At 38.7% G+C, this 24,011-nt stretch overlaps 1 protein-coding gene across 2 annotated transcripts in view; it reads right to left on the bottom strand.

Annotated features, from left to right (window-relative positions):
- The window catches only part of LOC126375462 (uncharacterized), a 289,848-nt gene that overhangs the window by 94,344 nt on the left and 171,493 nt on the right, over nt 1-24,011 (bottom strand). The window contains exon 3 of one of the 2 annotated variants that reach the window (XM_050022391.1): nt 12,074-12,110. The exons of the other annotated variant lie outside the window; for it this stretch is intronic. The gene's annotated coding sequence lies outside the window, so the exon portion shown is untranslated. The remainder of the gene's footprint in view (nt 1-12,073; nt 12,111-24,011) is intronic. 2 annotated transcript variants of the gene reach the window in all.

The following is a 24,011-nucleotide window of genomic DNA, read 5'->3' as shown; positions in this document are numbered from 1 at the left end:
AGAGGGATTGTCTCCTTGCTACATCAACAACAAGGTTTATCACATCATTGGCATTGGCTTCTTATCAAAAGTGGCTGCGTACAGTCATGAGCAATATAATGTACCCACTTTAGGACTCTGTCGCACTAACATATTTGACATTTAGTGAGACTTACAGTTCAATTTGTCAAAAAAGTTAATGTGACATGGTACCAAACACTCATGACCGTACATTATCATAGATGTTTTTTTTAATATAAAATGATAACAATCAGCAATGTACTATAAGCATATAAGTCTAAAATATCGTATTATTCCAACATTTCAGCGGCTCATACTTTTCCCAGTAATATATTCGTTCAAACGTTTTGCCGTCTTAGATATTCGATCTCCTCGCTTTACAATTTAAGGCATTCTACACACATCGTGCTCTGCATGGAAAAAGAAACGAAATTAAAAATCGTTTGTTTTCAATGTAGAATCGTCGCGTCAGAGACCGTTATTGATAGCCAGAATTTTGTTTATTTAGATACTTAGTATAGAAACTATGGTGGATAAATCTACCCTCTCATTTATTTGAGTGTCTTGCTTGTAAACTGTGATGACCGATCTCATCAAACGACTACATACTTACATCAGTAAGTAGTAACCGGGACCAACGGCTTAATCTTCAGTTCACGGTTCATCTCTCCTTCAGTCAAGTCTTCTTCTTCTGTCGTGTGGGTTGTTAGGTGGATTACCGATCCCATCATCCCTGGTGTCAGGGTTACTATTGAGCCGCCAAAGGCCCCTGACATGGCTCATGGCTCATGTAACGATTACTAATTTACATCAGGAAGTAGTAATTGGGACCAACAGCTTAACGTGCCTTCACGGAGGAGACATTAAGTCATCAGCCTGTAATGTCTTAACTTAACCAAACTAGGGATCACGAAATGATTTTTGTGTTATGTCCCCACCGGGACCACGCTCAACCACTGGACTTTGGAGGCCGTTTACCATGGTAAACGCACCTTAGACGATGGATCCATCGTCTAAGGTGACAGTCCGAATCCTTTCATTCACCCCAGTAAACCTTGTCACGCTAAATGTTCACACAATATTGGATTTCCTTATACGCTTCCCTTTTCATTTTCCTCTTACATAATGCAGAATATTCGGCAATTCATAGCGCATCTTAATAATATCCTTTTTGTATTATTTTGTCGGGGATTTGGAACTTAAAAGGAATATGAAAAACAAAACACAATGTCGAAATCACTTTCTGGGGCTGGCTTTTGTTTTGCTATGATATTGCAGGCTTGAATCACCAAAAGAAGATTTCGTGCTTTCGGAAGCCACGTTAAGCTTAGTCTAGGATTACCAGCCCAAATACCGCGGCGTGGAGCAGCATGGTGGAGTATGCTGCATACCCCCTCGATTAAGAGCAGGCCGATAGCGTGACTGTGGTTGCGCTACCATGGCCATGAATGTAAGCTCTTCTTGAAGAAAAAAACAGATTTATTATATCTTACCTAATCTGAAGATTTGACAAGTCAAGGTTTTTAATAGGAGCGACTGCTTCTAATCAGCGAAGGAAAAACCAGCCCATTACCTACAGGTTAGGTGACATACTTCCGAAGCGCATTTCTGTGGGTTTCCTCACAATGTTTTGCTTCTCCGCTGAGCGTGTTATAATCATTCATGATCTAAACATGAATTTGAAAATCATTGGTTTTTTTTTGGGATTCGAAACTGCGACGTCACAGTGAGAGTTAAGCGTTTTTCCAAGGGGGCTAAAGCGGCCATTAAAAATATATATATAGCCTATAATTAAAAATTAAAAAAAACCCCCGACCAAAAAAAGTACTCAATTATTATGACAAAAGGTTTAAAATGACTTATCCCACATATGCTTGCAAGCAAACTGAGCGTGTAACATTCCTATCACACTTAACAAACGACCTGATGACCTTGAAGACCTAAACCGATTTCCACCAAACAGCTAAGAACACTCTCGACTGATATACCTTTCAAACAAAAAATATCGCATTAAAATCGGATCATCCGTTTGGGAGCTACAATTCCACAGACAGACACATACACATTTACACAGACACGTCAAACTTATAACACCCCGTCGTTTTTGCGTCGGGGGTTAAAAACTACATAATGATGCCGTGACATAGATACAATAACGTGTGAACTTCTCCTTAGGAGTTCACTTACAGAATTAGGTTTCCTTGCGCGACCGTCAAAGGAACTATCATATTTCAGCTGTCGAAGTCGATATGCTATAAAAGTCTACGTCGACTTTTTGAGAAATTGAGCCCGATGACGAATGGGCCCGAGTAAGTATCCCGAATATTTATTGCTTCTCGAGACGAATGAATCGAGATGGCTAATTGATTAGATCCTTCCTCCGCTATTGGCTCCTGTAAGCATTTGAATCGCGGAAACTGAATCGATATGTTATTTCCTAACATGAATATACGTAAGTTTAAAAACTAAAACCCGGCTACGAAAATTAAGTGGTTAAGCGCTGAGCTCACGATTCGGAGGTCTTGGGTTCGAATCTCGGTTGGGACTCTCTCTCTCTCTCCTTGGCATTTATTATTCCCATCTGATGGTAGGGTCTGCCTTCTTCGTACTTCTCTTCAACTTCGCTCTATCAGAGGTATCGTTCTCGGAGACATTGCACATGCACCGGTCCTTTTTGACCACATCATTTTTGGTTGGGACATCTCACGTAAAACTCTTTGTATCCCTGGTTTTGTGGTGACATTGATAGATAATCCGTGCTTCGGTATACTTACTTCGGTATACATAATCATATCATTTATTGCGTTCCACATGGTAGAAGTTTGGTAACATATAAACTGTGGTGCGGTTGTTAATGGTTCTGTTTTTGTAATGAAGTGTGTTGTAGTGTCATTCATATTCTGTGGCTCTTGAGTTGCTTATTATTAGGTATTTTGTGTGTACTATTTATATAAGTAGGTATATATATTTGTATGTATGTTATATATTTATTTGCATGTGTTTATTGGTAAGTTGTACTTATAGTTTGTACCCGCAATCTTTTAAATTTTTACATTATTTCTCACCTTATGGTTGTCTGGAAGAAATCGCTTTAAGCGATAAGGCCGCCATTTGCCATGTCCTTAGTTAAGAGTCTTTTTCAAATCAAATCAAATCAAATATACTTTATTGCACAGAACTACAATTTCAACAATCAGACATAACACATGAATACAGTACAATAGTGTAGTTCTTTTTGTAATTATTTCTTTTTATTTTGGTGCAATAAAGTGTATTTGTATTGTAGTAACACATATGGACCCGGATCCAGACGGAAAAGAGAGTTACAGCCCGAATACTTGTAGTAGTCGTTACATAAGCCACGTCAGATACCCCTGACCTCAGCTGCAACATCGGAGTTAATGAAGTCAGTCAGGGATCTCACAACCCACACGGGAGAAAAGGATCAAGGTAGAAAAAAGTTTATTTAGGTAAAACCTACGACACACATATAAATTTACAACATTAAAATATACACACATTAACATTAATATTTCGTATCTATGAAGGGTGTTAGTGACATCGTAACGAATACTCAGGGGGATGATTCAGACCATGATTCCGAGTTGATATCAAGTGGAATTTTCAGTTGCAAAATTTATTACATTTTTAAATTATTTTCAATTTTATACATTTATGACGGAAAATTCCACTCAGAATCATGGACTGAATTATCCATCAAAGTTTTCGTTACAATGTCACTAACAAAGTTATTTACACAAAGTAGTAAGTTGTTACGCCCCAAAACACTAGCTCAACAACCAATATTTCCTATCGGACCATCGTTGCGTTGCGATCAACAATTATTCGAACAAAAAACCCGGAACTACCATTCTATTTATTTATGGTGCCAGAAATGGCATTGTGATCGCCAGACCGACTGCCCCGGGGGCGGGGATAGCAAAGGGACTATAATAACATTGCCATATTAAAAAACTTTTTCACCACTTCTCTATCACAGGTCAGGTTTGCCGGAATACATAATAGTAGATTTAATACATAAACAGTCTATATACGTCCCACTGCTGGGCACAGGCCTCCCCTCAATCAACCGGAGGGGGTATGGAGCATACTCCACCACGCTGCTCCAATGCGGGTGTTTTACGGCTAATAGCCGGGACCAACGGCTTGACGTACCCTCCGAAGCACGGAATCATTACTTTTTTCGGACAATCAGGTGATTCAAGCCTGAAAAGTCCTTACCAAACAAAGGACAGTCTCACAAAGCGATTTCGACAATGTCTCCATCGGGAATCGAACCCGGACCTCCGGATCGTGAGCCTAACGCTCTAACCACTAGACCACGGAGGCTGTTAGTAGATTTAATATTTCATGTGAATTCCGATTTTTTTCATGGGAGTTCACTTTAGTATGTAACTGTTGACGGAATTTTTCTAAATTCAACATTTAAGGGGGTAAAAAGCATCGACAAGGATTGTATAATGTATATAACTTTATAATTTTAAAATTAGAATCGTAATATTGTGGCACAAAGGTGTCTTGAATAACATAATTAAATAAGTCAGGCTTTAAAAAACCTGTTTTTGGAAATTCATTCTCTAAAGGGTTAAAGTAGGAGACGAAAAAGAAGAATGAATGAAACTTTGTATTTTTTTTTAGTTACAAGCATGAAATTTCGCGATCGAAACCGCGGGCGGACAGCTTGTAGGCTTCTATTAACAAGAACTAGATACCTTTAGGGATGGTCCGGCCAAATAGTTGATGATTTATGAAGCAAATCTACTATAAGTGACGTCAAAAAAAAAGATTGTTTTGCTATGGGCCCTTGGATGCGCTGCTGGATCATTCCATAGTGGTGCTAATTCCTGTAAATACCATCTAATTTTATTTTAAGTTATATCTGTCATTTTCTTATCCGCCGAAAAGGAAAGGGACGGGTAATTGACAAGCATAAAATTTATGGAACACACGTCAATTTTAAGCACAAATCTAAACCAACCGTCTAAAAATTTTACATCAGTCAATAACCCGACACATTCATTTACTCATTCTTCCTAAAATTAAGAGCTGTGAATCATCCGTCCCTTTCCTTTTCGACGGATATGAAAATGACGGATATAACTTAAAATAAAATTAGGCGGTGTTTGCAGGAATCGGGGCCATTATCTACGTATAAAATGCAATCATGGGCCAATTTATTTATAATCACGCGAAAAGCGGACGGTAAACTCTATCTTCCTTGACAATCCTCTGGAGGAAATTGCGTGATACAATATTAACGACCTCCGTGGACCAATGGTTTAGCGTTGGGCTCACGATCCGGAGGTCCTGGGTTCGATTCCCGGTGGGGACATATCACAAAAATTACTTTGTGATCCTTAGTTTGGTTAGGACATTACAGGCTGACCACCTGATCGTCCGAAAGTAAGGTGATCCGTGCTTCGGACGGCACGTTAAGCCGTTGGTCCCGGTTAAAGGAATGTTAATACCCGGAATAAAAATGAACTTGCGTCACATGGTAATCACTAAATATTTACCAGTCTTGAAAGTCCTCGGGTCTTGTCGGATCGTCACGCATTGGGTGCCTCATGACGGGTACAGGCGTCGTGGCAGACCTCGAAAGAGATGGCGTGACGACTTGGACGCTTGCCGGAGGGACTAGCCGGAATACGCACAGGACCGCGAAAAAATGAAAGAGGAAGGGGAGGCCTTTGCCCAGCAGTGGGATCTTGTAGATTAGATTAGAAGGTCTTCAAGGCTAGAGTGGATAGGAACTTGTTAGGTAAGCGTGATCCACCCTAGACCACATTGTCACTTACCATCAGGTGAGATTGTAGTCAAACGCGAGCCTATATTATATAAAAAGCAATGTATACATTTTAACAGTAAGATTCCCATTGACATTTAGAAATTTTCTTTACTGAAGAATTTACCTTTGAACAGTTCCAAGACCGTTAAGGTTAATGACTATTTAAGAAATGTCAATCACTGTCAAATTGCTCGAACGCTAGCGAAACAACTATGAATGCGCGATGAAATAGAAAAAAAAACGAGCATGTCGTAAAAACCGACAGATTGTGTATATTCAAAGATGAATGGGCGAAAGGGCTGGTTGCCTGTCGTCAGTCGACCCATCGACACAATATCAATAGTGGATGCAAGTTATCTTCTGATTGTGGCTCTGCCCACCCCGCTACAGAATGATTTAATGTTTGCATATTTTTATTAGCAAAAAAAAGGATCTTAAAAGATAAAGACAAAATGATAAAGTTTGTAAGACCTAATTTTGTGACGCGTATAATTTTATAGCTGGTTCAACCATCAATTTATAGACGAACAAACTTCTAGACCCTCCCCCGCCTTTACTGAACTTTTTATATCGCTACCAATAACGTTCTTTTAGGGGTCCCTTAGCGACTGATAGAACCCTAAAAACAATGAATTTATTATAATCAAAACACATAATAACGGGTTCTTACCGCGTTTAAATCAGGGATATGAGACTCCCGATATTTCGACACTGTTGCAAGTGCCATGATCACGGGATGACTGATGAGATTGGAGTGGAGTAGGTAGATCCATAATTTTCTACGGGCAGACTGCCCGTAGAAAATTGTGTGTGCATAAAACAGTGTCTATTATTATTTATTATTATTTATTTTATTTAAACTTATACAAACTTATAAACTAAAAACAATAGATCACATCAATAAACCCCAAAAGGGTTTGTCCTGATGAACATCTAAAAATCGGGAGTCTCATATCCCTGATTCAAACGCGGTAAGAACCCGTTATTATGTGTTTTAATTATGGTAATAACCGCTTAAACCTAAAACAATGAATTTATTTATTTACACAGGACAACACACAGACATAAACATAAAACAAAACGTTGTCATATTGCAACAAGGATAGAGTCACAAGTCACAACATATTTGAAGTGCTAGCAAATATTGAGAGTTATTGACCGAAGAGGCAAGATGATTGGACACTTAATAAGACACGACGAATTTCTCAAAAACATCATAGAAGGGAAGCTACAAGGAAACAGAGGAAGGGGAAGACCAAGATGAACTTTACATGGAATAGATTAAAGAGAAGGCAAATGTCGTGTCTTATAAGGAAGTGAAGGAATTGGCCTTTGATAGACAAGAATGGAGGATGCTGCACCGACAAGAGCGCGGCTCTTAAATTAATGATGATGACTATAGCACTGGCCACCACATGTTTCTAGGATCTGTGGTCACCACAGCAAAAGAATTAAAATTAAACACAAAGAAAAAGAATAAACATATAAAATCTTTAATAATGTAATGTTTATTTTTATGGATTCTCCGGTATGTGGTTACTTTGCAAACATATTAAAAAATACGTCATTAACTTTCTAAATACAACAAAGCTACGGATCCCTTTTACTTGTGTCAGACATGCTCTTGGCCCGAATTTTCCTACTCGTCTTACCCCAAGGGGATATCATGGTATCGGCGCGACAGAGCGATGACAATTCCGTGATTCCATTATTTATGTGGAATTCTTTCATTATACGAATTATAAGAAAGAGGATATTCGTTTATTCGGGAATAGTAAATTATATTATCTTCTACTATGCGGAAAAACAATGATTCCTTCTATGCTGGACTGGTGTCGAATTTCCAGGTTACGTTCCCCAAAATTAATATAGATGGCTGCCGAGATTTAACGTGATAATTACCAATTTTCTTATTAGTGGGGAACATAATTGTTCAAAAATACTATAAATGTCCACAATTTATGTAATGTGCATTAGCAGTCGTTAATAACCACCAATCCGCACTGGGCCCGCGTGGTGGTTTAAGGCCCGACCTCCTTATCCATCTATAGGGAAGGCCCGTGCCCCAGCAGTGGGGACGTTAATGGGCTGATGATGATGATGATGACTATAAATGTAATGGCAAAATCTTATATAAAAATAACTGCTGCTTGATATTTGGATCACATTATGTATAGAATTATGTTGCCTATATTACTTCTTTTTATGTTGATCAGAATAATAATGGGTGGAAGTTGTAATTGTGTCTGGGTGTAATATAAAGGTGATAATTTTATACCTATAATTTTGCGACGGAAAATTCCACTTGATATCAACTCAGAATCATGGTCTGAATCATCCCTGAAAATTTTCGTTACGATGTCACTGACACCCTGTATAGCAGTAAGTGTATACTGTATAGTGTGTATTGTATATAGTATTATTATTTGTTTAATATACGGTTCATCCTATCCATCTTAGAGGTAGACCTTCTTTTCAAAAATGGATGACGTTGTCTGATTACTTGTGGCTCTGCCCATCCCATAGGGGTAACGGGCGTGAATTCAAACACATACATACGTGTTCAAGTATGTTTATAAACCACAAACACAAACAACAAAACTCTTAAGTGGATGCAGCAGTAAAGCTAATTTTAGACTAAGACGGAGTAAATCATTATGTTTAATTAGTGTGGCAGTGACCTTTGAAAGTGATTGATAGTCTACGGCTGGTAGAGAAGTTAAATAAAGAAGGTGTGTTAATAAATTACTCGGTATTACTGGGAAACTTTTTCTTTAAGCAAACCGTTTTTCTTAATAGTTTTATTTCAGTACTTTGGAAAGTAAGACATTATTTATTAGGTATAAAGGGTCGCCACACACAACACACACACTCACGCATACTGTCTGGAGAAAAAATATATAAATTATAGATGATGATGATTATTGATGTTGTGCTTATGTTTTATTCGTATGTTTATGTCCTTTGTTTTAAGTTTACGCGGTTATTATCATAATTAAAACACATGATAACGGGTTCTAATGGGAGTCTCATATCCCCATTTAAACGCGGTAAGAACCCGTTATTATGTGTTTTAATTTATGTCCTTTGTATATGTTGTTGTGCAATAAAGTATTATTGATTGATTGATTGATGATCAAACGACATTTCTAAGTGAAGTTCGATCATTATTATATGAGTCCCTTCATTCTTCAGATATAATATAAATCAAGACAGGTTAAGGGACTACCTTGTATTGATTTATATTATATCTGAAGAATGAAGCGACGGAATATAATCCCATCTATCTATCACATCGACAACATTTGATCTATCATCTATAAGTCAGTCAGTGATAAAAATGACGATTTTTGGGCGATAATATCAACATAACCGTTTGAGATGTGTTTATGAAATTTGAAGCACATAATTATGTATCTCGCAAGTGTCAATATAAGAAATAGTTTTTGAATTATGAGGGGGTCAAGATTGGCTCTAAATGGTTCGTGTAGTATTACACACGGTGCTGCTCGCCAGTTCTGTTACTTGCTGAACTTGGCTTGACACGCTCCCGTGTGTCTAGATTTATTTGTACTCTCTTGTGTATGCTGTTTTTATTACGGGTTTTGATTGTAAGTTATGTGTTATTCCGTGTTTTGTTGTTTATCTGCTCTGTGGTATTCCTTTATCTTTTTCTTCTTTCTTTCTAATCCTCTTCTTATCGTGTGGGTTGTGAGGAGGAATACCAACCTCATAAACCCTGGCGTCAGGGTTATTATTGAGCGAAAGGCCCCTGACATGGTTCATGTAACGACTACATACACTAGTTTCTTTCTGAGAAATGACCATTTTTAAACCTTTACGCCTTTGGTCCCTAATAGGGTGGAGAATCACAGGTAACCCAAAGACTAACACGGTAAGAAGGGACACTCTGCTCCGAGCTTGATTTTCTACCTTAAATTGCATTCTTAGCGCGAGCGAACTGTCTGTCTCTTTCGCACGCATGGGGTAAATCGGTAAACAGTACATCTGTCTAGTGTCTGTGTCAGAACGAGCTTTTTGTGTGGAGTACACATATTAACCTAGAAATATAACTCCTGTTCGTCACCATGTTTTTTCTTTCTTTCTTTCTTTCACCGTCTGGGAGGTATTGGAGTAGGATTTCTATGTAGAAATCCCAACGCATTATTTACGCGTATTTACGCGTCTGGGGCGTGTTAGTGCACTAACCAACCACCGGTATTTTGTTATCAGATTAAAATGCTATCCCTTACAAGATTTTCCGTCTCGCTTTAAATCCAAAGAAGAAGAGAGATAAAGAATTCAAAGCACTACAAGAAACGAGCGATGCAATTCAGGTTAATGGATTGAAAAAAAAATGGCAAAAAGTAAAGACGCCACTTGACTGGATCACACTCTCAAGAGCTTTGAGATAAAAAAATATGGCAACACTGAATCGTGGAATTTAAGCTGGGTTCCGCAGCAAGTGTTGGTTGTAATTTAAGCTAGTTCGATTTTTAAACGCAAACAAACGACTGACGACGATACGATTTTTATAAACAGTCTTGATTAATTTAAATATTTTTGGTAAATCTTATCTAGCCTATTCGATACCACTACTGACCAAAGGCCTCCCCTTGATTTTTCCCCTTCTGTCGACAGCGCGATCTCCGGCCAATCCCTCCGATAAGCATTGAGGTTGTCATACCATCTTTTTCGCGGTCTTCCTTGACTTGTATACCCGCCTTGAGGTGTCCAGTGGGTAAATCAAATGAATAAAAACACATTCCTAGATAAACTCACGCCTATTTACCCCCGGGGTAAGCAGAGGCTATAAAAATCCCACAGTCTGTTATCAATCTTTCTCACTGATACCGAGCATAAAAGAAAACTATTTTATTTTGATTCAATCAATCAATAATACTTTATTGCACAACAACATATATAAAGGACATAAACATACGAATAAAACATAAGCACAATAGGAATAATAATAATATAATTGATTTTAGTATGGATGAAAAAGAAAAACTGGTGTTTGTGGAGAAATACTATACACGAGTAAATTTTGATGACTAAGTTATTTACATACGTATATTTAACAAGCCTGGGAATCGAACTGGGGACTTCTTTAGTTTTGTAGACAAGGTATTTTATCTAACTATTACGCACACTACAGATAAATCGACAATGTACTCCTATAAACAAATTAATTTTATTATAGAAATATAGAAAATAGATAATATTTATTTAAAAAAAAATAGATTTGCAAAAGTAATCTGTTACAAATATTGGTTTTATGAGGTAGGTTCAGATAATCTACAAGTATCTAAACTATTATTCGGTAAACATTTAAAAATTTCGACATTTGTTTGCGGTACCCTAATAAATCGAGAGTTAAAAGCCTCATACGACACTCACGCTTCTGGAAATATTTAAAAACGTAAGAAAATCCATTTGACTGATCCTCCATTGGGATTAGCGATATCCATACCAGAGTATACAGGATGTTCCGTAAATAATGGATCAAGCGAAAGTGAAAAATAGCTGACATCATTATTTTAAACCAATTTAGACTTGCCAAGATTTTTTAAGTTCGTTTTTTAAATAAAAGAATAAGAAATAATATTTTTTTAAGTTTTTTGATTTAAGATTTTTTTGTAATTCAATCAGTTTATTGAGAATAATTCTATTATGTTATGTGTTTAATACAGTAAATTATTTGCTGTTAAAATTTTATTTGTATTTAAAATCTAAATTATGCTCGAATGTTAAAAAGCCGATCCTGTAAAAAATATAAAATTTTTCGAAAAAAAAAAAATGACTTGAGAACGGCCTCCGTGGTCTAGTGGTTGAGCGTTGGGCTCACGACCCGGAGGTCCCGGGTTCGAATCCCGGTGGGGACATATCACAAAAATCACTTTGTGATCCCTAGTTTGGTTAGGACATTACAGGCTGATCACCTGATTGTCCAAAAAGTAAGATGATCCGTGCTTCGGAAGGCACGTTAAGCCGTTGGTCCCGGTTACTACTTACTGATGTAAGTAAGTAGTCGATACATGAGCCATGTCAGGGGCCTCTGGCGGCTCAATAGTAACCCTGACACCAGGGTTGATGAGGTTGGTACTCCACCTCACAACCCACACGATAGAAGAAGAAGAACTTGATAACTTTACTTTTATCTTATTTTATTGCAATGCCAATTGAAATTTGTTATCCTAGTATGGGTCTGAGTCTGAAAATAAAGATTATAGTAATATCATATAATTAAAAAGTTTGCTTTACCTTATAGTCGTCGTGGTATCAACGGGAACTACTTCATCTGTGAACAAAAAAAAAACATTTTAATGATTAAATATTAATAACACGCAGTGTGTGCAGTCTAAATGGCGGTAATCCGCTAAGGAGTAAGAGAGAGAGAGAGAGAGAGAGAGAGAGAGCGGATGTCCTGCTCACACTAACGCGTGAGGCGGCACACGGTAAAAATGAAATTTTTGTACGGAGTGTCCAGGTTGAACAGAGAGGCTAAGGCGAAATTCTCTAAGAGAATCACACCCAAGTAGGTAAGATTATCACACTACATAGCACTCACATCACATGCACCATAGCTACACACTGCTTTCACTACTCACTTGTAGTTCCTTCTTTTATTGTAATATTTCTTTCTTTTATTGTTTTATTTCTGCCTTCGATGTATAAACAATAAGTCGTTTTTTGTACTCTTTATTTATTTTTTTAATTTATTGTACGGGTACTCGCGTTTCACCGATCGTCGTGGGTTGAAAATCAGTGTTGCCCTCTGGGTAAATTTTCACTGAACCCTGGCCTTTTTTGGTGAACTGCGGCACCCGTATACCTTTATGTTTTCCAACTAAATATTAATGTGTGTATATTTTAATGTTGTAAATGTATATGTGTGTTGCAGGTTCTACCTAAATAAACTTTTTTATTATTACTATTATATTTTTTATATATCTAATGGATAGCCTTTGGTTTTAGTTTCATACTCTGAGAATATGGGTATTCTCACTTTGTGTCCTCATTTTTTACATAACGAACATCTCATCCGCCTAAAACTACTGCAGCAAATTTTATGTTATTGCTTGCTTTAGTCTGTGGTTTTCCCCCTTAGCGAGGGGAGTCACATAATCGAATTCCATGAGACAATAAATAAGCATCGGGATACGCACTTACATTAGTTGAATTAGTTGTCCTTAGATGATTATTTGCTAACAAAGTTGGCTCGACTGTAGGCGGCGACACGACTCACCTATACAGGGTGTTAGTGACAACGTAACGAAAACTTTGAGGGATGATCCAGACCATGATTAAAAGTTAAATTAAAAGTGGAATTTTCCGCCGCAAAAGTATCGAACTGAAACTGATAAAAAAACAACTAAAATTTTCATGACTTTTCCGACAGGAAATTCCACTTGATATCGACTCCGAATCATGGTCTAAATCATCCCTCAAAGTTTTCGTTACGATGTTACTAACACCCATGCGTACCTACTTGTATGGCTACATGTATGTCCTTGTATGGGGTGTAACCGTATAAGTGACATCGTAACAAATAGATATCGTGTATAAATAAATAAATAATATGTGTGTCGTAGATTTTACCGAAATAAACTTTTTTATTATTATTAAATACTGAGAGGGGTGATACAGCTGATTATTCTGTGTTAATATCAAGTGGAATTTCCCATCGCAAAAGTATAGAATTGAAAATAATTAAAAATATATATATATATATTATCTCAGTATCATCGTCTGAATCATGCCCCTTAGTTCGTTACCATGTCACTAACACCCTGTATTAGATTTAGGATGTAACATAACACATCATTAGCCCACGACTATATCCCAATTGGGGTAGTCAGAGTACATCCATCGCAAGATGAGCTAAGTACCCGTACCTCACCGAGCTGTATCGCCGTCTATTACGAATTAATTTCTAAATGATGTTTCATACTTTTTAAAGCGTAGTATTTTCACGTAGTCGGATTTTAATTTAAAAAAATATTTTTATAATAACAGTACTATCCTACCTAAAAGCGTGTACTTAAAAATCCGATCTTCCCTCAAGTGGATTCAAGTAAAAAATTGATTATTAATGGTACTAATGGAAGTTATTGGATTTTTTCCCTGAAATTTTAGGTACTAAATAAATTAGCTGTCTACCGTATTTGGCAGGTTTACTGTTGGGCCGTATACTAGGTTTAAGATAAATTATGAAATTTAGCCGGATTTGCATGACAACCGCGCCGCGCGACGCGCTAATTATATTGAGCACTTCGACCAATAGCCGTTTGACGTCCATCTACGTATTACTTTACTACTCCTACTACGTATTACTTATCTACGTTTATTGGTCCAAACGCACGCTATAATTCGCGCCGCGCTATAAATTCGGTTGTCATGCAGACCGGGCTGATCACTAAATAAAGACAGATCTAAAACTAACGTAAAACATTTTTCTATTTAATTTATTTATGAATTTTAATTAAAAAAAAACGTAATAATAAGTCCTACGTTTTATCAAGATTTTCTTTGACGTCAAGAGTGTGATTATTCATACAAATTCCATAGTGATTTCGTGTTTTGACGTTTAGTAAAAAGTAACTGATTTGACTTGTTGGAAAATAGCCTATTTATGTATTCGTCCTGCTAAGAATCAATTATAATCCAAATTATTAATTCATTTAAAATTAACTAGTATTACTTTGTAAGACTGTCCTGTTTTTGGTAAATTACCTGCATACATACATACATACATAACTTTTAAATTGTCCGAAAAAGTAAGAAGATTTCTTCGGAAGGCACGTTAAGACGTCGGTCCCGGCTATTAGCAGTAAAACTGATGTATCAGTCGAAATTCATCATCATCAATTTAAGAGCCACGCTCTTGTCGGTGTAGCATTTTACATGCTACTTTTTTAAGGAAAAATAGGGCAGTGGTTTCCCTCTTGCCTTCCGTCGAAATTACGCCAATCGATTATGCTCTATCTAACACTAGTCAACAAATGAATTGTACTGTCTGTCGACCCCTAAGGTGAGCGTAGGCGTGAGTATTTAAGCGATACATATCAGTCTTGGAACTAGCTTTTGCCTTTCATTATTCAGGATTGGATATGTTAAAATATGTAGTAGAGTGTGAGAAAGTGAACACTCTTGCAACAAAACCACATAGTACGACCGTATACAGAACAGAAATAGGTTTGAGCGGACATAATCGAAAGGGAAAAATAAATATAACATAAACAGCCTATATACGTCCCACTGCCGGGCACAGGCCTCCCCTCAATCAACCGGAGGGGGTAGGGAGCATACTCCACCACGCTGCTCCGTGCTGCTGCTAATAGCCGGGACCAACGACTTAACGTGCCCTCCGATGCACGGAATCGTCTTACCTTTTCGGACAATCAGGTGATTCAAACCTGAATAGTCCTTACCAAACAAAGGACAGTCTCACAGAGTGATTTCGACAATTTGGGGACATTGTCGAAATCATCGGGAATCGAACTCTGACCTCCAGATCGTGAGCCTAACGCTCTGACCACTAGACCACGGAATATACCATAACATAAAAGCCTCCGTGGTCCAGTGGTTGATCGTTGGGCTCACGATCCGAAGGCCCCGGGTTCGAATCCCGGTGGGGATATACGTTAAGACATTACATGCTGATCACCTGATTGCCCGAAAGTAAGATGATCCGTGCTTCGGAAGGCACGTTAAGCCGTTGGTCCCGGTTACTATTTACTGCTGCAGCCTTTGGCGGCTCAGTAATAAACCTGACACCAGGGTTGATGAGGTTGGTATTCCACCTCACAACCCACCGATAAGAAGAAGTTCTTAAGCAATTCTTCGGGTCTAAGACGTTCGTCATGTGAAATATCGAATGACATCAATGCCGCGTCATCAGACCCTTACAGTAAACACCATCAATAAATATGTATGCCCCATTGGGTTCACATATTGCCATCAAAGGGACGGACTTGAATGCACATAATAATTATACTCGCGTGTCTTCGCATTAATTACTTTGTCAATAGGAGTCTTGAGGTAGGGAAGGGGTTTTGGAACGAGTACTAGCTAAGCTTCAAACTATATTGAATACCTTGGACTGCGATGCGTACGAATGAGTCCATATAAAGAGCTCAAGATCACGACGCGGCTCTCCTGAATATGCCGGAATCGTGCCCTAAGCTTCTTCGGACATATTATGCGGTCTCCGAAGCAGTTTGGAGAAGCAGATCATCGTTGGGCAAATGGATGGCAAACGTGCGCGAGGAAGGGCGCCTACGAGGTGGTCTGACATCCTGAAGAAGACGGTAGGCGGCAGCATACAGAGGGCGGTCCACGCAGCATATAGCCGTACCGAGTGGAAAACCATAACCTGTGGTCGCGATCCTCAGCAGTGAGGGAACGACGAAGAAGAAGAATAAGAATGTATGTGGATTACAGTTTAATGCCTTTTATCCATAGATTTACCACCGTAAATTGAACATCAGCGCGTTACCGCTTAAGAACTCATGTTAGGCCTTACGACATACCACGAACCAAATTGAAAAGACCCCCAAAATGGAGATGTCCTTAGAAAACGTTCAGTAAGGTCTACTCTGAACCAGATATATGTGGTGGGAACAGGATCGAAGCAAATGGAATTCCATAGTCTCTGCTTACCTCTGTAGGAAATAGGCGTTGTCATACCCAGGACACTCCATACAAAAATGACACTCTTAATGTCACTCCATATAAAAAAGTGTAAATATAAAATTCCTATTCAAAATTCTAGATTAAAGAAATTAAATTCATCTTTTTTGGGGTTATGCATACGGTTTTATAATAAAAACTACCAGATAATATTTTAAATTTGTCAGAAAATAAATTTAAAGCTGATGTAAAGCTTAGGTACTTTATGTAAAAAAGCTTATTATAAGATTAATGACTACCTAAATGATAAAAATGTGGTATTTAATGTGTTCCTCTAGTTATTAAATAACTTGTAATGCACCCTCATTGATTTAAAAGATGTGTTGTTGTTGCAGTTTCTTGTCATTTCTTCTCCTCAGCCATAACACCTTGCGAAATGACGTAAATTCAAAAATGTTACATTGACCTCCAACAAGTTTATCCATGATAATTACGTTGAATAAATGATTCTGATTTCTGATTTCTAATGCGAGCGAGACTAACAATCCGCGGTTTCTCTCTTACTCCTGGCTTACGGCTGTTTAAGACTAAAGTAATACCCAGAGGGGGTGAGGTGGACGCCCGATACGAATTGGTGCGGGGCAGAGAGTTACCGTTCTATAAGCAGTATATTCTTTAGTACTTACTTTCGGACAATCAGGTGATCAGCCTGCAATGTCCTAACCAAACTAGGGACCACAAAGTAATTTTTGTGATATGTCCCCACCGGCAATCGAACCCAGGACCTCCGAATCGTGAGCCCAACGCTCAACGACTGGACCACGGAGGTCGATATCTCCCTTGTATTTATGATCTGTGTGTGACACGTTCAATAACCCGATGTCGGGACGGACACTCGTCTTTGTCAAAAACATCTTTTGTTGGTCCTTCTCCTCTGATATCGCTTTGTTGGACGTTGAATGAGATATTTGATACGCGGATATTTTGAGGTTATAATCGTCCTGATGATGCCAGCCTAATACCATAGTAAGTATAGAACAAATGCCTGCCGCACGTTACGTGGTGGTTCGGACTGCCCGGAGTTGGTGACGCAGCTGGTGAGACTGTACGTCCCCAACGTGGCCACACACAACCTGCGGCCGCGCATCCACCCGCTGCTGGCCTTGTCGGAGGCGCGCACTGTGGCGCGCACACACTCGCCACTCCTCCGTGCCGTGCACATGCTTAATGCACTCCTTGCATCAGCACCAGAGTGTGGTCTGTTTGTAAGTGAGTGGACGTATGTGTGTCGCGAGTGTCTGAGGTTCTGCGAGATGATGAATGATGTGTGAAAATTAAATATGTTTTTATATTGTTTAAACTTAAGTTTCATATGTTTTTTATTATACTGTTTATATTTAAAGTTTCACGGCGCATTGGCGCTTCTGCACTGTAAAGTCGCGAAATGTAAATAAATAAATAAATAGAGAATTACCTTTAGTACGGTAACTCCAATGAGGATAAAAATTAGAAGCTCGTAATGTAGGCAGCACTGTTGAGTGTTCCTAAATTGTGACAGTTCTCCATACTTTCCAGCTAAAACTCGTGATAAATTGCTATAAAATGTGGAGCAATGTGGAGTGTATCCTATCTGAAGAATGAGTTACGAAGAAGTAAAGCAGTAAGTTGGGAAAAGGCAGTTTTGATTGAAAATAAGTTTTTCTAAGTTTTCTTCTTCCCAGTCTTTAGAGAATATATACGTATATATCACTATGATTTTGCCGTTCAACACTTCGCAAAGGGTAATAGTGTAAAAATATAATCAAAGCATTATGTTTGTTTACTCAAATAGTATGGGGAACTGTCAAAATTAAGAACACTTTAGTCGCGACGCCTGATGAAAGCAATAGGCAGTTTTAATTCTTATTCGTATCAGGCGCTGAGCTCATCCCCTTTGACTCTTAATTTAGTCTTGAATGGCCGTAAACTGCTAAGGAGTGAGGGAGAGCGCACGAACTATGTCTCGCTCGCACTTACGTTAGGCGGCACACGGTAAGAACCAAATTTTTGTATGGAATGTCCCGGCTGTGATAATGCTAACTTATTCTGCATTGTTTTGTCGATATAATGAAAATGTTTACGACAGTTACTTCCTGTCTAATGTTGAGATGTAATTATGACTGATAATCTCACGCTCGTCATCCGTTAAGGGGTGGGAAGAGACAAGTTATCAATAAGACAAACTGTATCTTCGTTCCTTATAAGAGCGTTAAAGGAATCACCTGGCCCAGTCTAATGTTTCTCCCTGACTGAAATCTTGGAATCTTCAAAACTAGAGTAAAAAGGCACTTAAATCCTAAAATAAATATATAAAAAAGAAACATTTATAAACATAAAAACAACAATACCATAAAAAAAGAATACGTATTCATACCGGGGTAAGCAGAGACTATGGAATTCCATCTGCTTCGATCCTGACATACTTCAGCTCTTACTTCCTCCACGTTCATCAATCGTTTCATCATCAAGTTTAAAAAGAATAAGATAACATAAGTATGTACATCCATCGCAAGATGAACTAAGTACCCGCATCTTACCGAGCTTTCTGTTAGACCAACGTGATAGGCGGTGAGCCGTGTCGCCGTCTATATTGATCGACGCAACTGTGTTATTGAAACTTGCATTTTAAATAAAAATGAATAACTATTTTTTTTTAAATAAGAAATATAAATAAATAAGAATGTGGTCTTTTCAGTCTGCCATTATCAGGGTCAGAAACACGGAATAGAAGAAAGAAGATGGAAAGGACCTAACGCGCTATTCGTATGAGAACCGCTGTCGCCGGTTCAAGCCCACTCTCTTTTGTTACTACTCTTGCAAACAGACAACTACGGTAGCTCTACTGCTTCTCAAATTCCATAGCCACATTACCGGTAATGTTTATTTAATGTAATAAGTTGCAATTTTATCATTACTTTTCGTAAGATGCTGCATATAAAAAGTATATATTTTTTACGAAAATAATCTTACATACACATACATACATAAACTCACGCCTATTTCCCACCGGGGTAAGCAGAGACTAAAGAAAAAAAAAAGGTCTTACTAAAGTTTGTAGCTTTCATGTGATACGGAAGGGATCTCCTTATAATAGTCGATATTTTATATTTTGCCCTGCAGATTATAATCCTACCCAAGATGACTTTATAATATACGTATACTATCGCGGAACTCCGTGCGTCGTAAAGTTTGCGGACGAATGGAGTGCATAGTTGAAGTATGAACTATTTGCTCATACTTGTATGGCGCGCGTTTTGCGCTCACTTGGCTCTTCCAAACTCTTTCTTCTATTCCGTGGTCAGAAACAAGTTTAAGATAGCTGCAAAGGATGTTACCCAAAAAATGATTACCAAACTGTCCCGGGAGAAAAATCCGAAGGGTTAACGGGACATTACTAAGCCCGGAAAAATATCAATTCGGGCCAAAGGTTTATATAGATTGCGTAAACTTTTGGGCCTTTCCAGAATGTTCTATTTAAGTTGGAATTCCTAAAGTTGCGAACCCTGAGGAAAAATACGACAAAGACGCAAAGACGATTTAAATAATAGCTGTTTTTTATTTGAGAAATAAAATTATCTAAGATTGACGTTTATGCAGTAAGAACCCAGTATTATGTGTTTTAATTATGATAAATTATCTATTACTATAATAATTAAAAAATAAAAGGTATCATACACTTTTTAAGTTTATGGTAGGGCTGGCAGAGGAAAACCAAGAAGGACTTACGTTGACCAAATTGGAGATGTTCTTAGAAAAGGTTTAATACGATCTACTCTGAACCGGCGTGCGTGTATGAAGCGATTGATGAATGTGAAGGAAGCAAGAGAAGTGTGTCAGGATCGAAACAAATGGAATTCTATAGTATCTGCTTACCGCGGTGGGAAATAGGCGTGAGTTTATGTATGTATCATACACTTAACTTTTTGTAGATTTGCCGCAAATAGCATTACTACTTGGCCGGACTTAAAGTGAAAGAACTTAGGGGACACAAACCATCCTGGAAACCACGTGATATCAATTATATCTATGATCCAAACATGAATTTTAACTCGGTAAATAGAAGGTTTTATACATACATAACCTCACGTTTGTAATCCCTAATGGGGTTGGCAGAACAACAAGTAATCAGAAGACAACTTGCAGCTATAACAGATCAGGTCGATTTTTCTAAGTTTATCAATTTACAAAGTATTTTATGTGTTTGTAATATACTAATTTCAGGTTGCTTTGAAGGTCATAAGTATTTAAATAAACTTTCTCTTTTTCTTCTTTATTAATCTTTCGAACGCCGGAACGCGGATCTCGACCAGACACAATGTAAAATCTATTGTGTCTGGTATCTCGGCATATGAGAGGTTAATCCTTTGATGTCCTTAGTTCAGTACGATCTACTCTGAACCGGTGTGCGTGTATGAAACAATTGACGAATGTGGAGGAAGCAAGACAAGTGTGTCAGGATCGAAGCAAAGTCTCTGCTTACTCCTAAGTTTATGTATGTATATGTTCTCTTTGTCTGCCCCGTAAGGTTTGACAAGCGCGGTCCTCGCAAAGATCCAATATCTCATAAGCACTGATAAAACGAGTTTGACCTTAAATCCAAGTTTCGTAGCTGTAAGTTGGTGTTTGGGCCGCCTCGCATACTGCGTGGGTCTTCATATGAAAACACCTCACGTATCGTCAATAAACCAGCACAATGGCTATATTAGACCAATAATAACTTAGAAGTGGATATACCATTGCAAGTCGAAGATAACTCGAAATTTTGTCACCTCTAAACGCAGGTTCGATCCCCGTTGCATTCACAATACAATACACAATTCTTTATTGCACAAAAGGAACATAACATTGGAATGATGATGATGCGATCCAGCCGAGATGGCGACTGCTTTAACACGTTCATGTGCTCGCATGTGGCTTACTCCTAAACGTCACATGAAAGGATGCGGCGTGGCCCCATCGCGGTGGGTGATACTGGCCCAAGATCGGCAGCAATGGAGGCATACTGTGAACACCAAGGTGTATGGCTTTGAACAGAAACGTCGGGAAGAGCTCGATTTAAAACGCGACGAGCTGAAGGCCCGACCATCTGCGGCCATAAAATATAATTATACCGGAGGTGTACTGACGTGCAGTGAATGTGGCCGTACATTCACTGCTAAGATCGGTTACGTCAGCCATATGAGAGCGCATCTTAGGCGTTCCTAGATTGGAGACTTGTCGCCATGGCCGAAAACGGCTGGAAAAGGATATATTCTACAGACTGCACTTCGAGGAGTGTGCCCGCGATCTACACGAGCTCATTCCACCATCCCCCTTTTATCTTCGGACTTCCAGTCGTACGGCCGGAGTCCATCCCTATTTGGTGGATATCGCAACTATTTGCACAAAGCGCTTCGCATCATCCTTGATTATGCGCACTGTAAAGCAGTGGAATTCTCTGCCGTCTTCTGTATTTCCGTATGCATATAACCCGAGTGCTTTTAAGGCCAGAGTGAACAGGCACCTTCTGGGCGAGCTCGCTCCATCTTAAGCCTCGTCAATGCCTTCGGGCAAGTCTGGGGCCCAGAGCAAACCTATCAAAGGTAAAAAAAATATATAACCAATCTTGGCTAAGGTAGCAATTTCTTCCAGGCAACTTTTGGGTGATACATATGATATAATTAAATAATAACATCGCGGCGGACAATGCAAAATAACTAAATAAATGGTTTGTACTTTAATTCCGTCATACTAAATACATCATCATCATCAATTTAAGAGCCACACTCTTGTCGGTGTAGCATTTTCCATTCCAATCTATCAAAACCAATTCCTTGACTTCCCAATATAAGACACGACAAAAACACAAAGACACAACTTTTTGTTGTTTGTAGGTTCTTTAGACCTTCAAGTAGTGGCAAAAATGTGTAGAGCTCATTTGGCTTAGTTTATCTGTGACAAAAATAATAATTTCGATGACCGAATGGTGTGGTTACACTTACGCCATCTATTGTAGCCAAAACTTATATAGCGAGGGTCCGACCGAACACCCTTAATTTAAGGAGGATAGAGCTTGGACTTGAAAACGTTGCTCTTCTTTTGGTGAGCCGTATCACCGTTTATAATGGTCGAACCAACTGTGATAGTGAAAGTTGCACTTACGATATTTTAATAACTCATTAAACGGCCTCCGTGGTCCAGTCGTTGAGCGTTGGAGGTCCCGGGTTCGAATCCCGGTGGGGACATACCATAAAAATCACTTTGTTATCCCTATTTTGGTTAGGACATTACAGGTTGATCACCTGATTGACCAAAAAGTAAGATGAGTCGTGATTCGGATGGCACGTTAAGCCGTTGGTCCCGGTTACTTCATTAACATTCGATTTAACAGGTCCGGTTTTTTATAGAAGCGACTGCCTGTCTGATCTTCCAACCCGCGAAGGGAAAACCAGCCCAGATTAGGTGACATACCTCCGAAAATGCATTTTTTGGGAATTTGAGTTTCCTGGCGATGATTTTCGTCGCCGTTGAGCACTTGATAATCTCATATCCCTGATTTAAACGCGGTAAGAACCCGTTATTATATGTTTTAATTATGATAATAACCGCGTAAATTTAAAACTTGATAATCATTTATGATCCAAACATGGATTCGATAACAAATTCGACAATCGTTGGTTTAGGTCTGTGCTGGATTCCAAACTGCGACCTCAAAGTGAGAGGCAAGGGTTCTACCAACTGGGCTACCACGGGTACATTTAATTTTATGTGATATGATCTCGCGAACTAATAGTAGCGTGCTCCGTTCCTATAAGTAATTAGCCGACCGAACTTGTCTGTAACTTGTCCGCAACAATAACCAGCCTCTACGGTGAAATATCGTTACGGAAATATTATTACAGCCATATTGGTAACGGCTCATCATTGCGTGAACAATTTATATGATGTATTAATCTTTGCTTTATTTACACAGACAAAGTAAACACATGATTTGTGATAGTGTTTCAGAGAACGCGCCCGTCCTCCGTGGGCCACGTAATTGAAATTGAAATTGACCACTCAAACACTGAACCACTGGACAATGACCTCCGTGGTCCAGTAGCATTGGGCATTAGGCTCACGATCCTAGGTTCGATTCCCGGTGGATTACATATCACAAAAATTACTTTGTGGTCCCTAGTTTGGTTAGGATGTTACCGGCTGATCACTTGATTGTCTGAGAGATGATCCGTGCTTCGGAAGGCACGTTAAGCCGTTGGTCCCGGTTACTACATACTGATGTAAGTAAGTCGTTACATGAGCCATTAGCGGCTCAATAATAACCCTGACACCAGGGTTGATAAGGTTGGTAATTCACCTCACAACCCACACGATAGAAGAAGAGAAAACGGGTGACTTGCATCTAGTGATGTGCCGTTCCCCGGAAATATCCCACAATGTTCCCTGCAGTAAGAAGGCGCCAAATATATGTAAAAAATATAAGTTTTGAAACTAGAACCCGACTACGGAAAAATCCGTTAAAAAAATAATGAAACAACACAATAGGTGA

Source organism: Pectinophora gossypiella, chromosome 19, assembly GCF_024362695.1.
Source record: "Pectinophora gossypiella chromosome 19, ilPecGoss1.1, whole genome shotgun sequence".
Classification (NCBI taxonomy): Eukaryota; Metazoa; Arthropoda; class Insecta; order Lepidoptera; family Gelechiidae; genus Pectinophora; species Pectinophora gossypiella.
The sequence above is the reverse complement of the archived record's forward strand: the minus strand, read 5'-3'. Positions and strand labels throughout refer to the sequence as shown.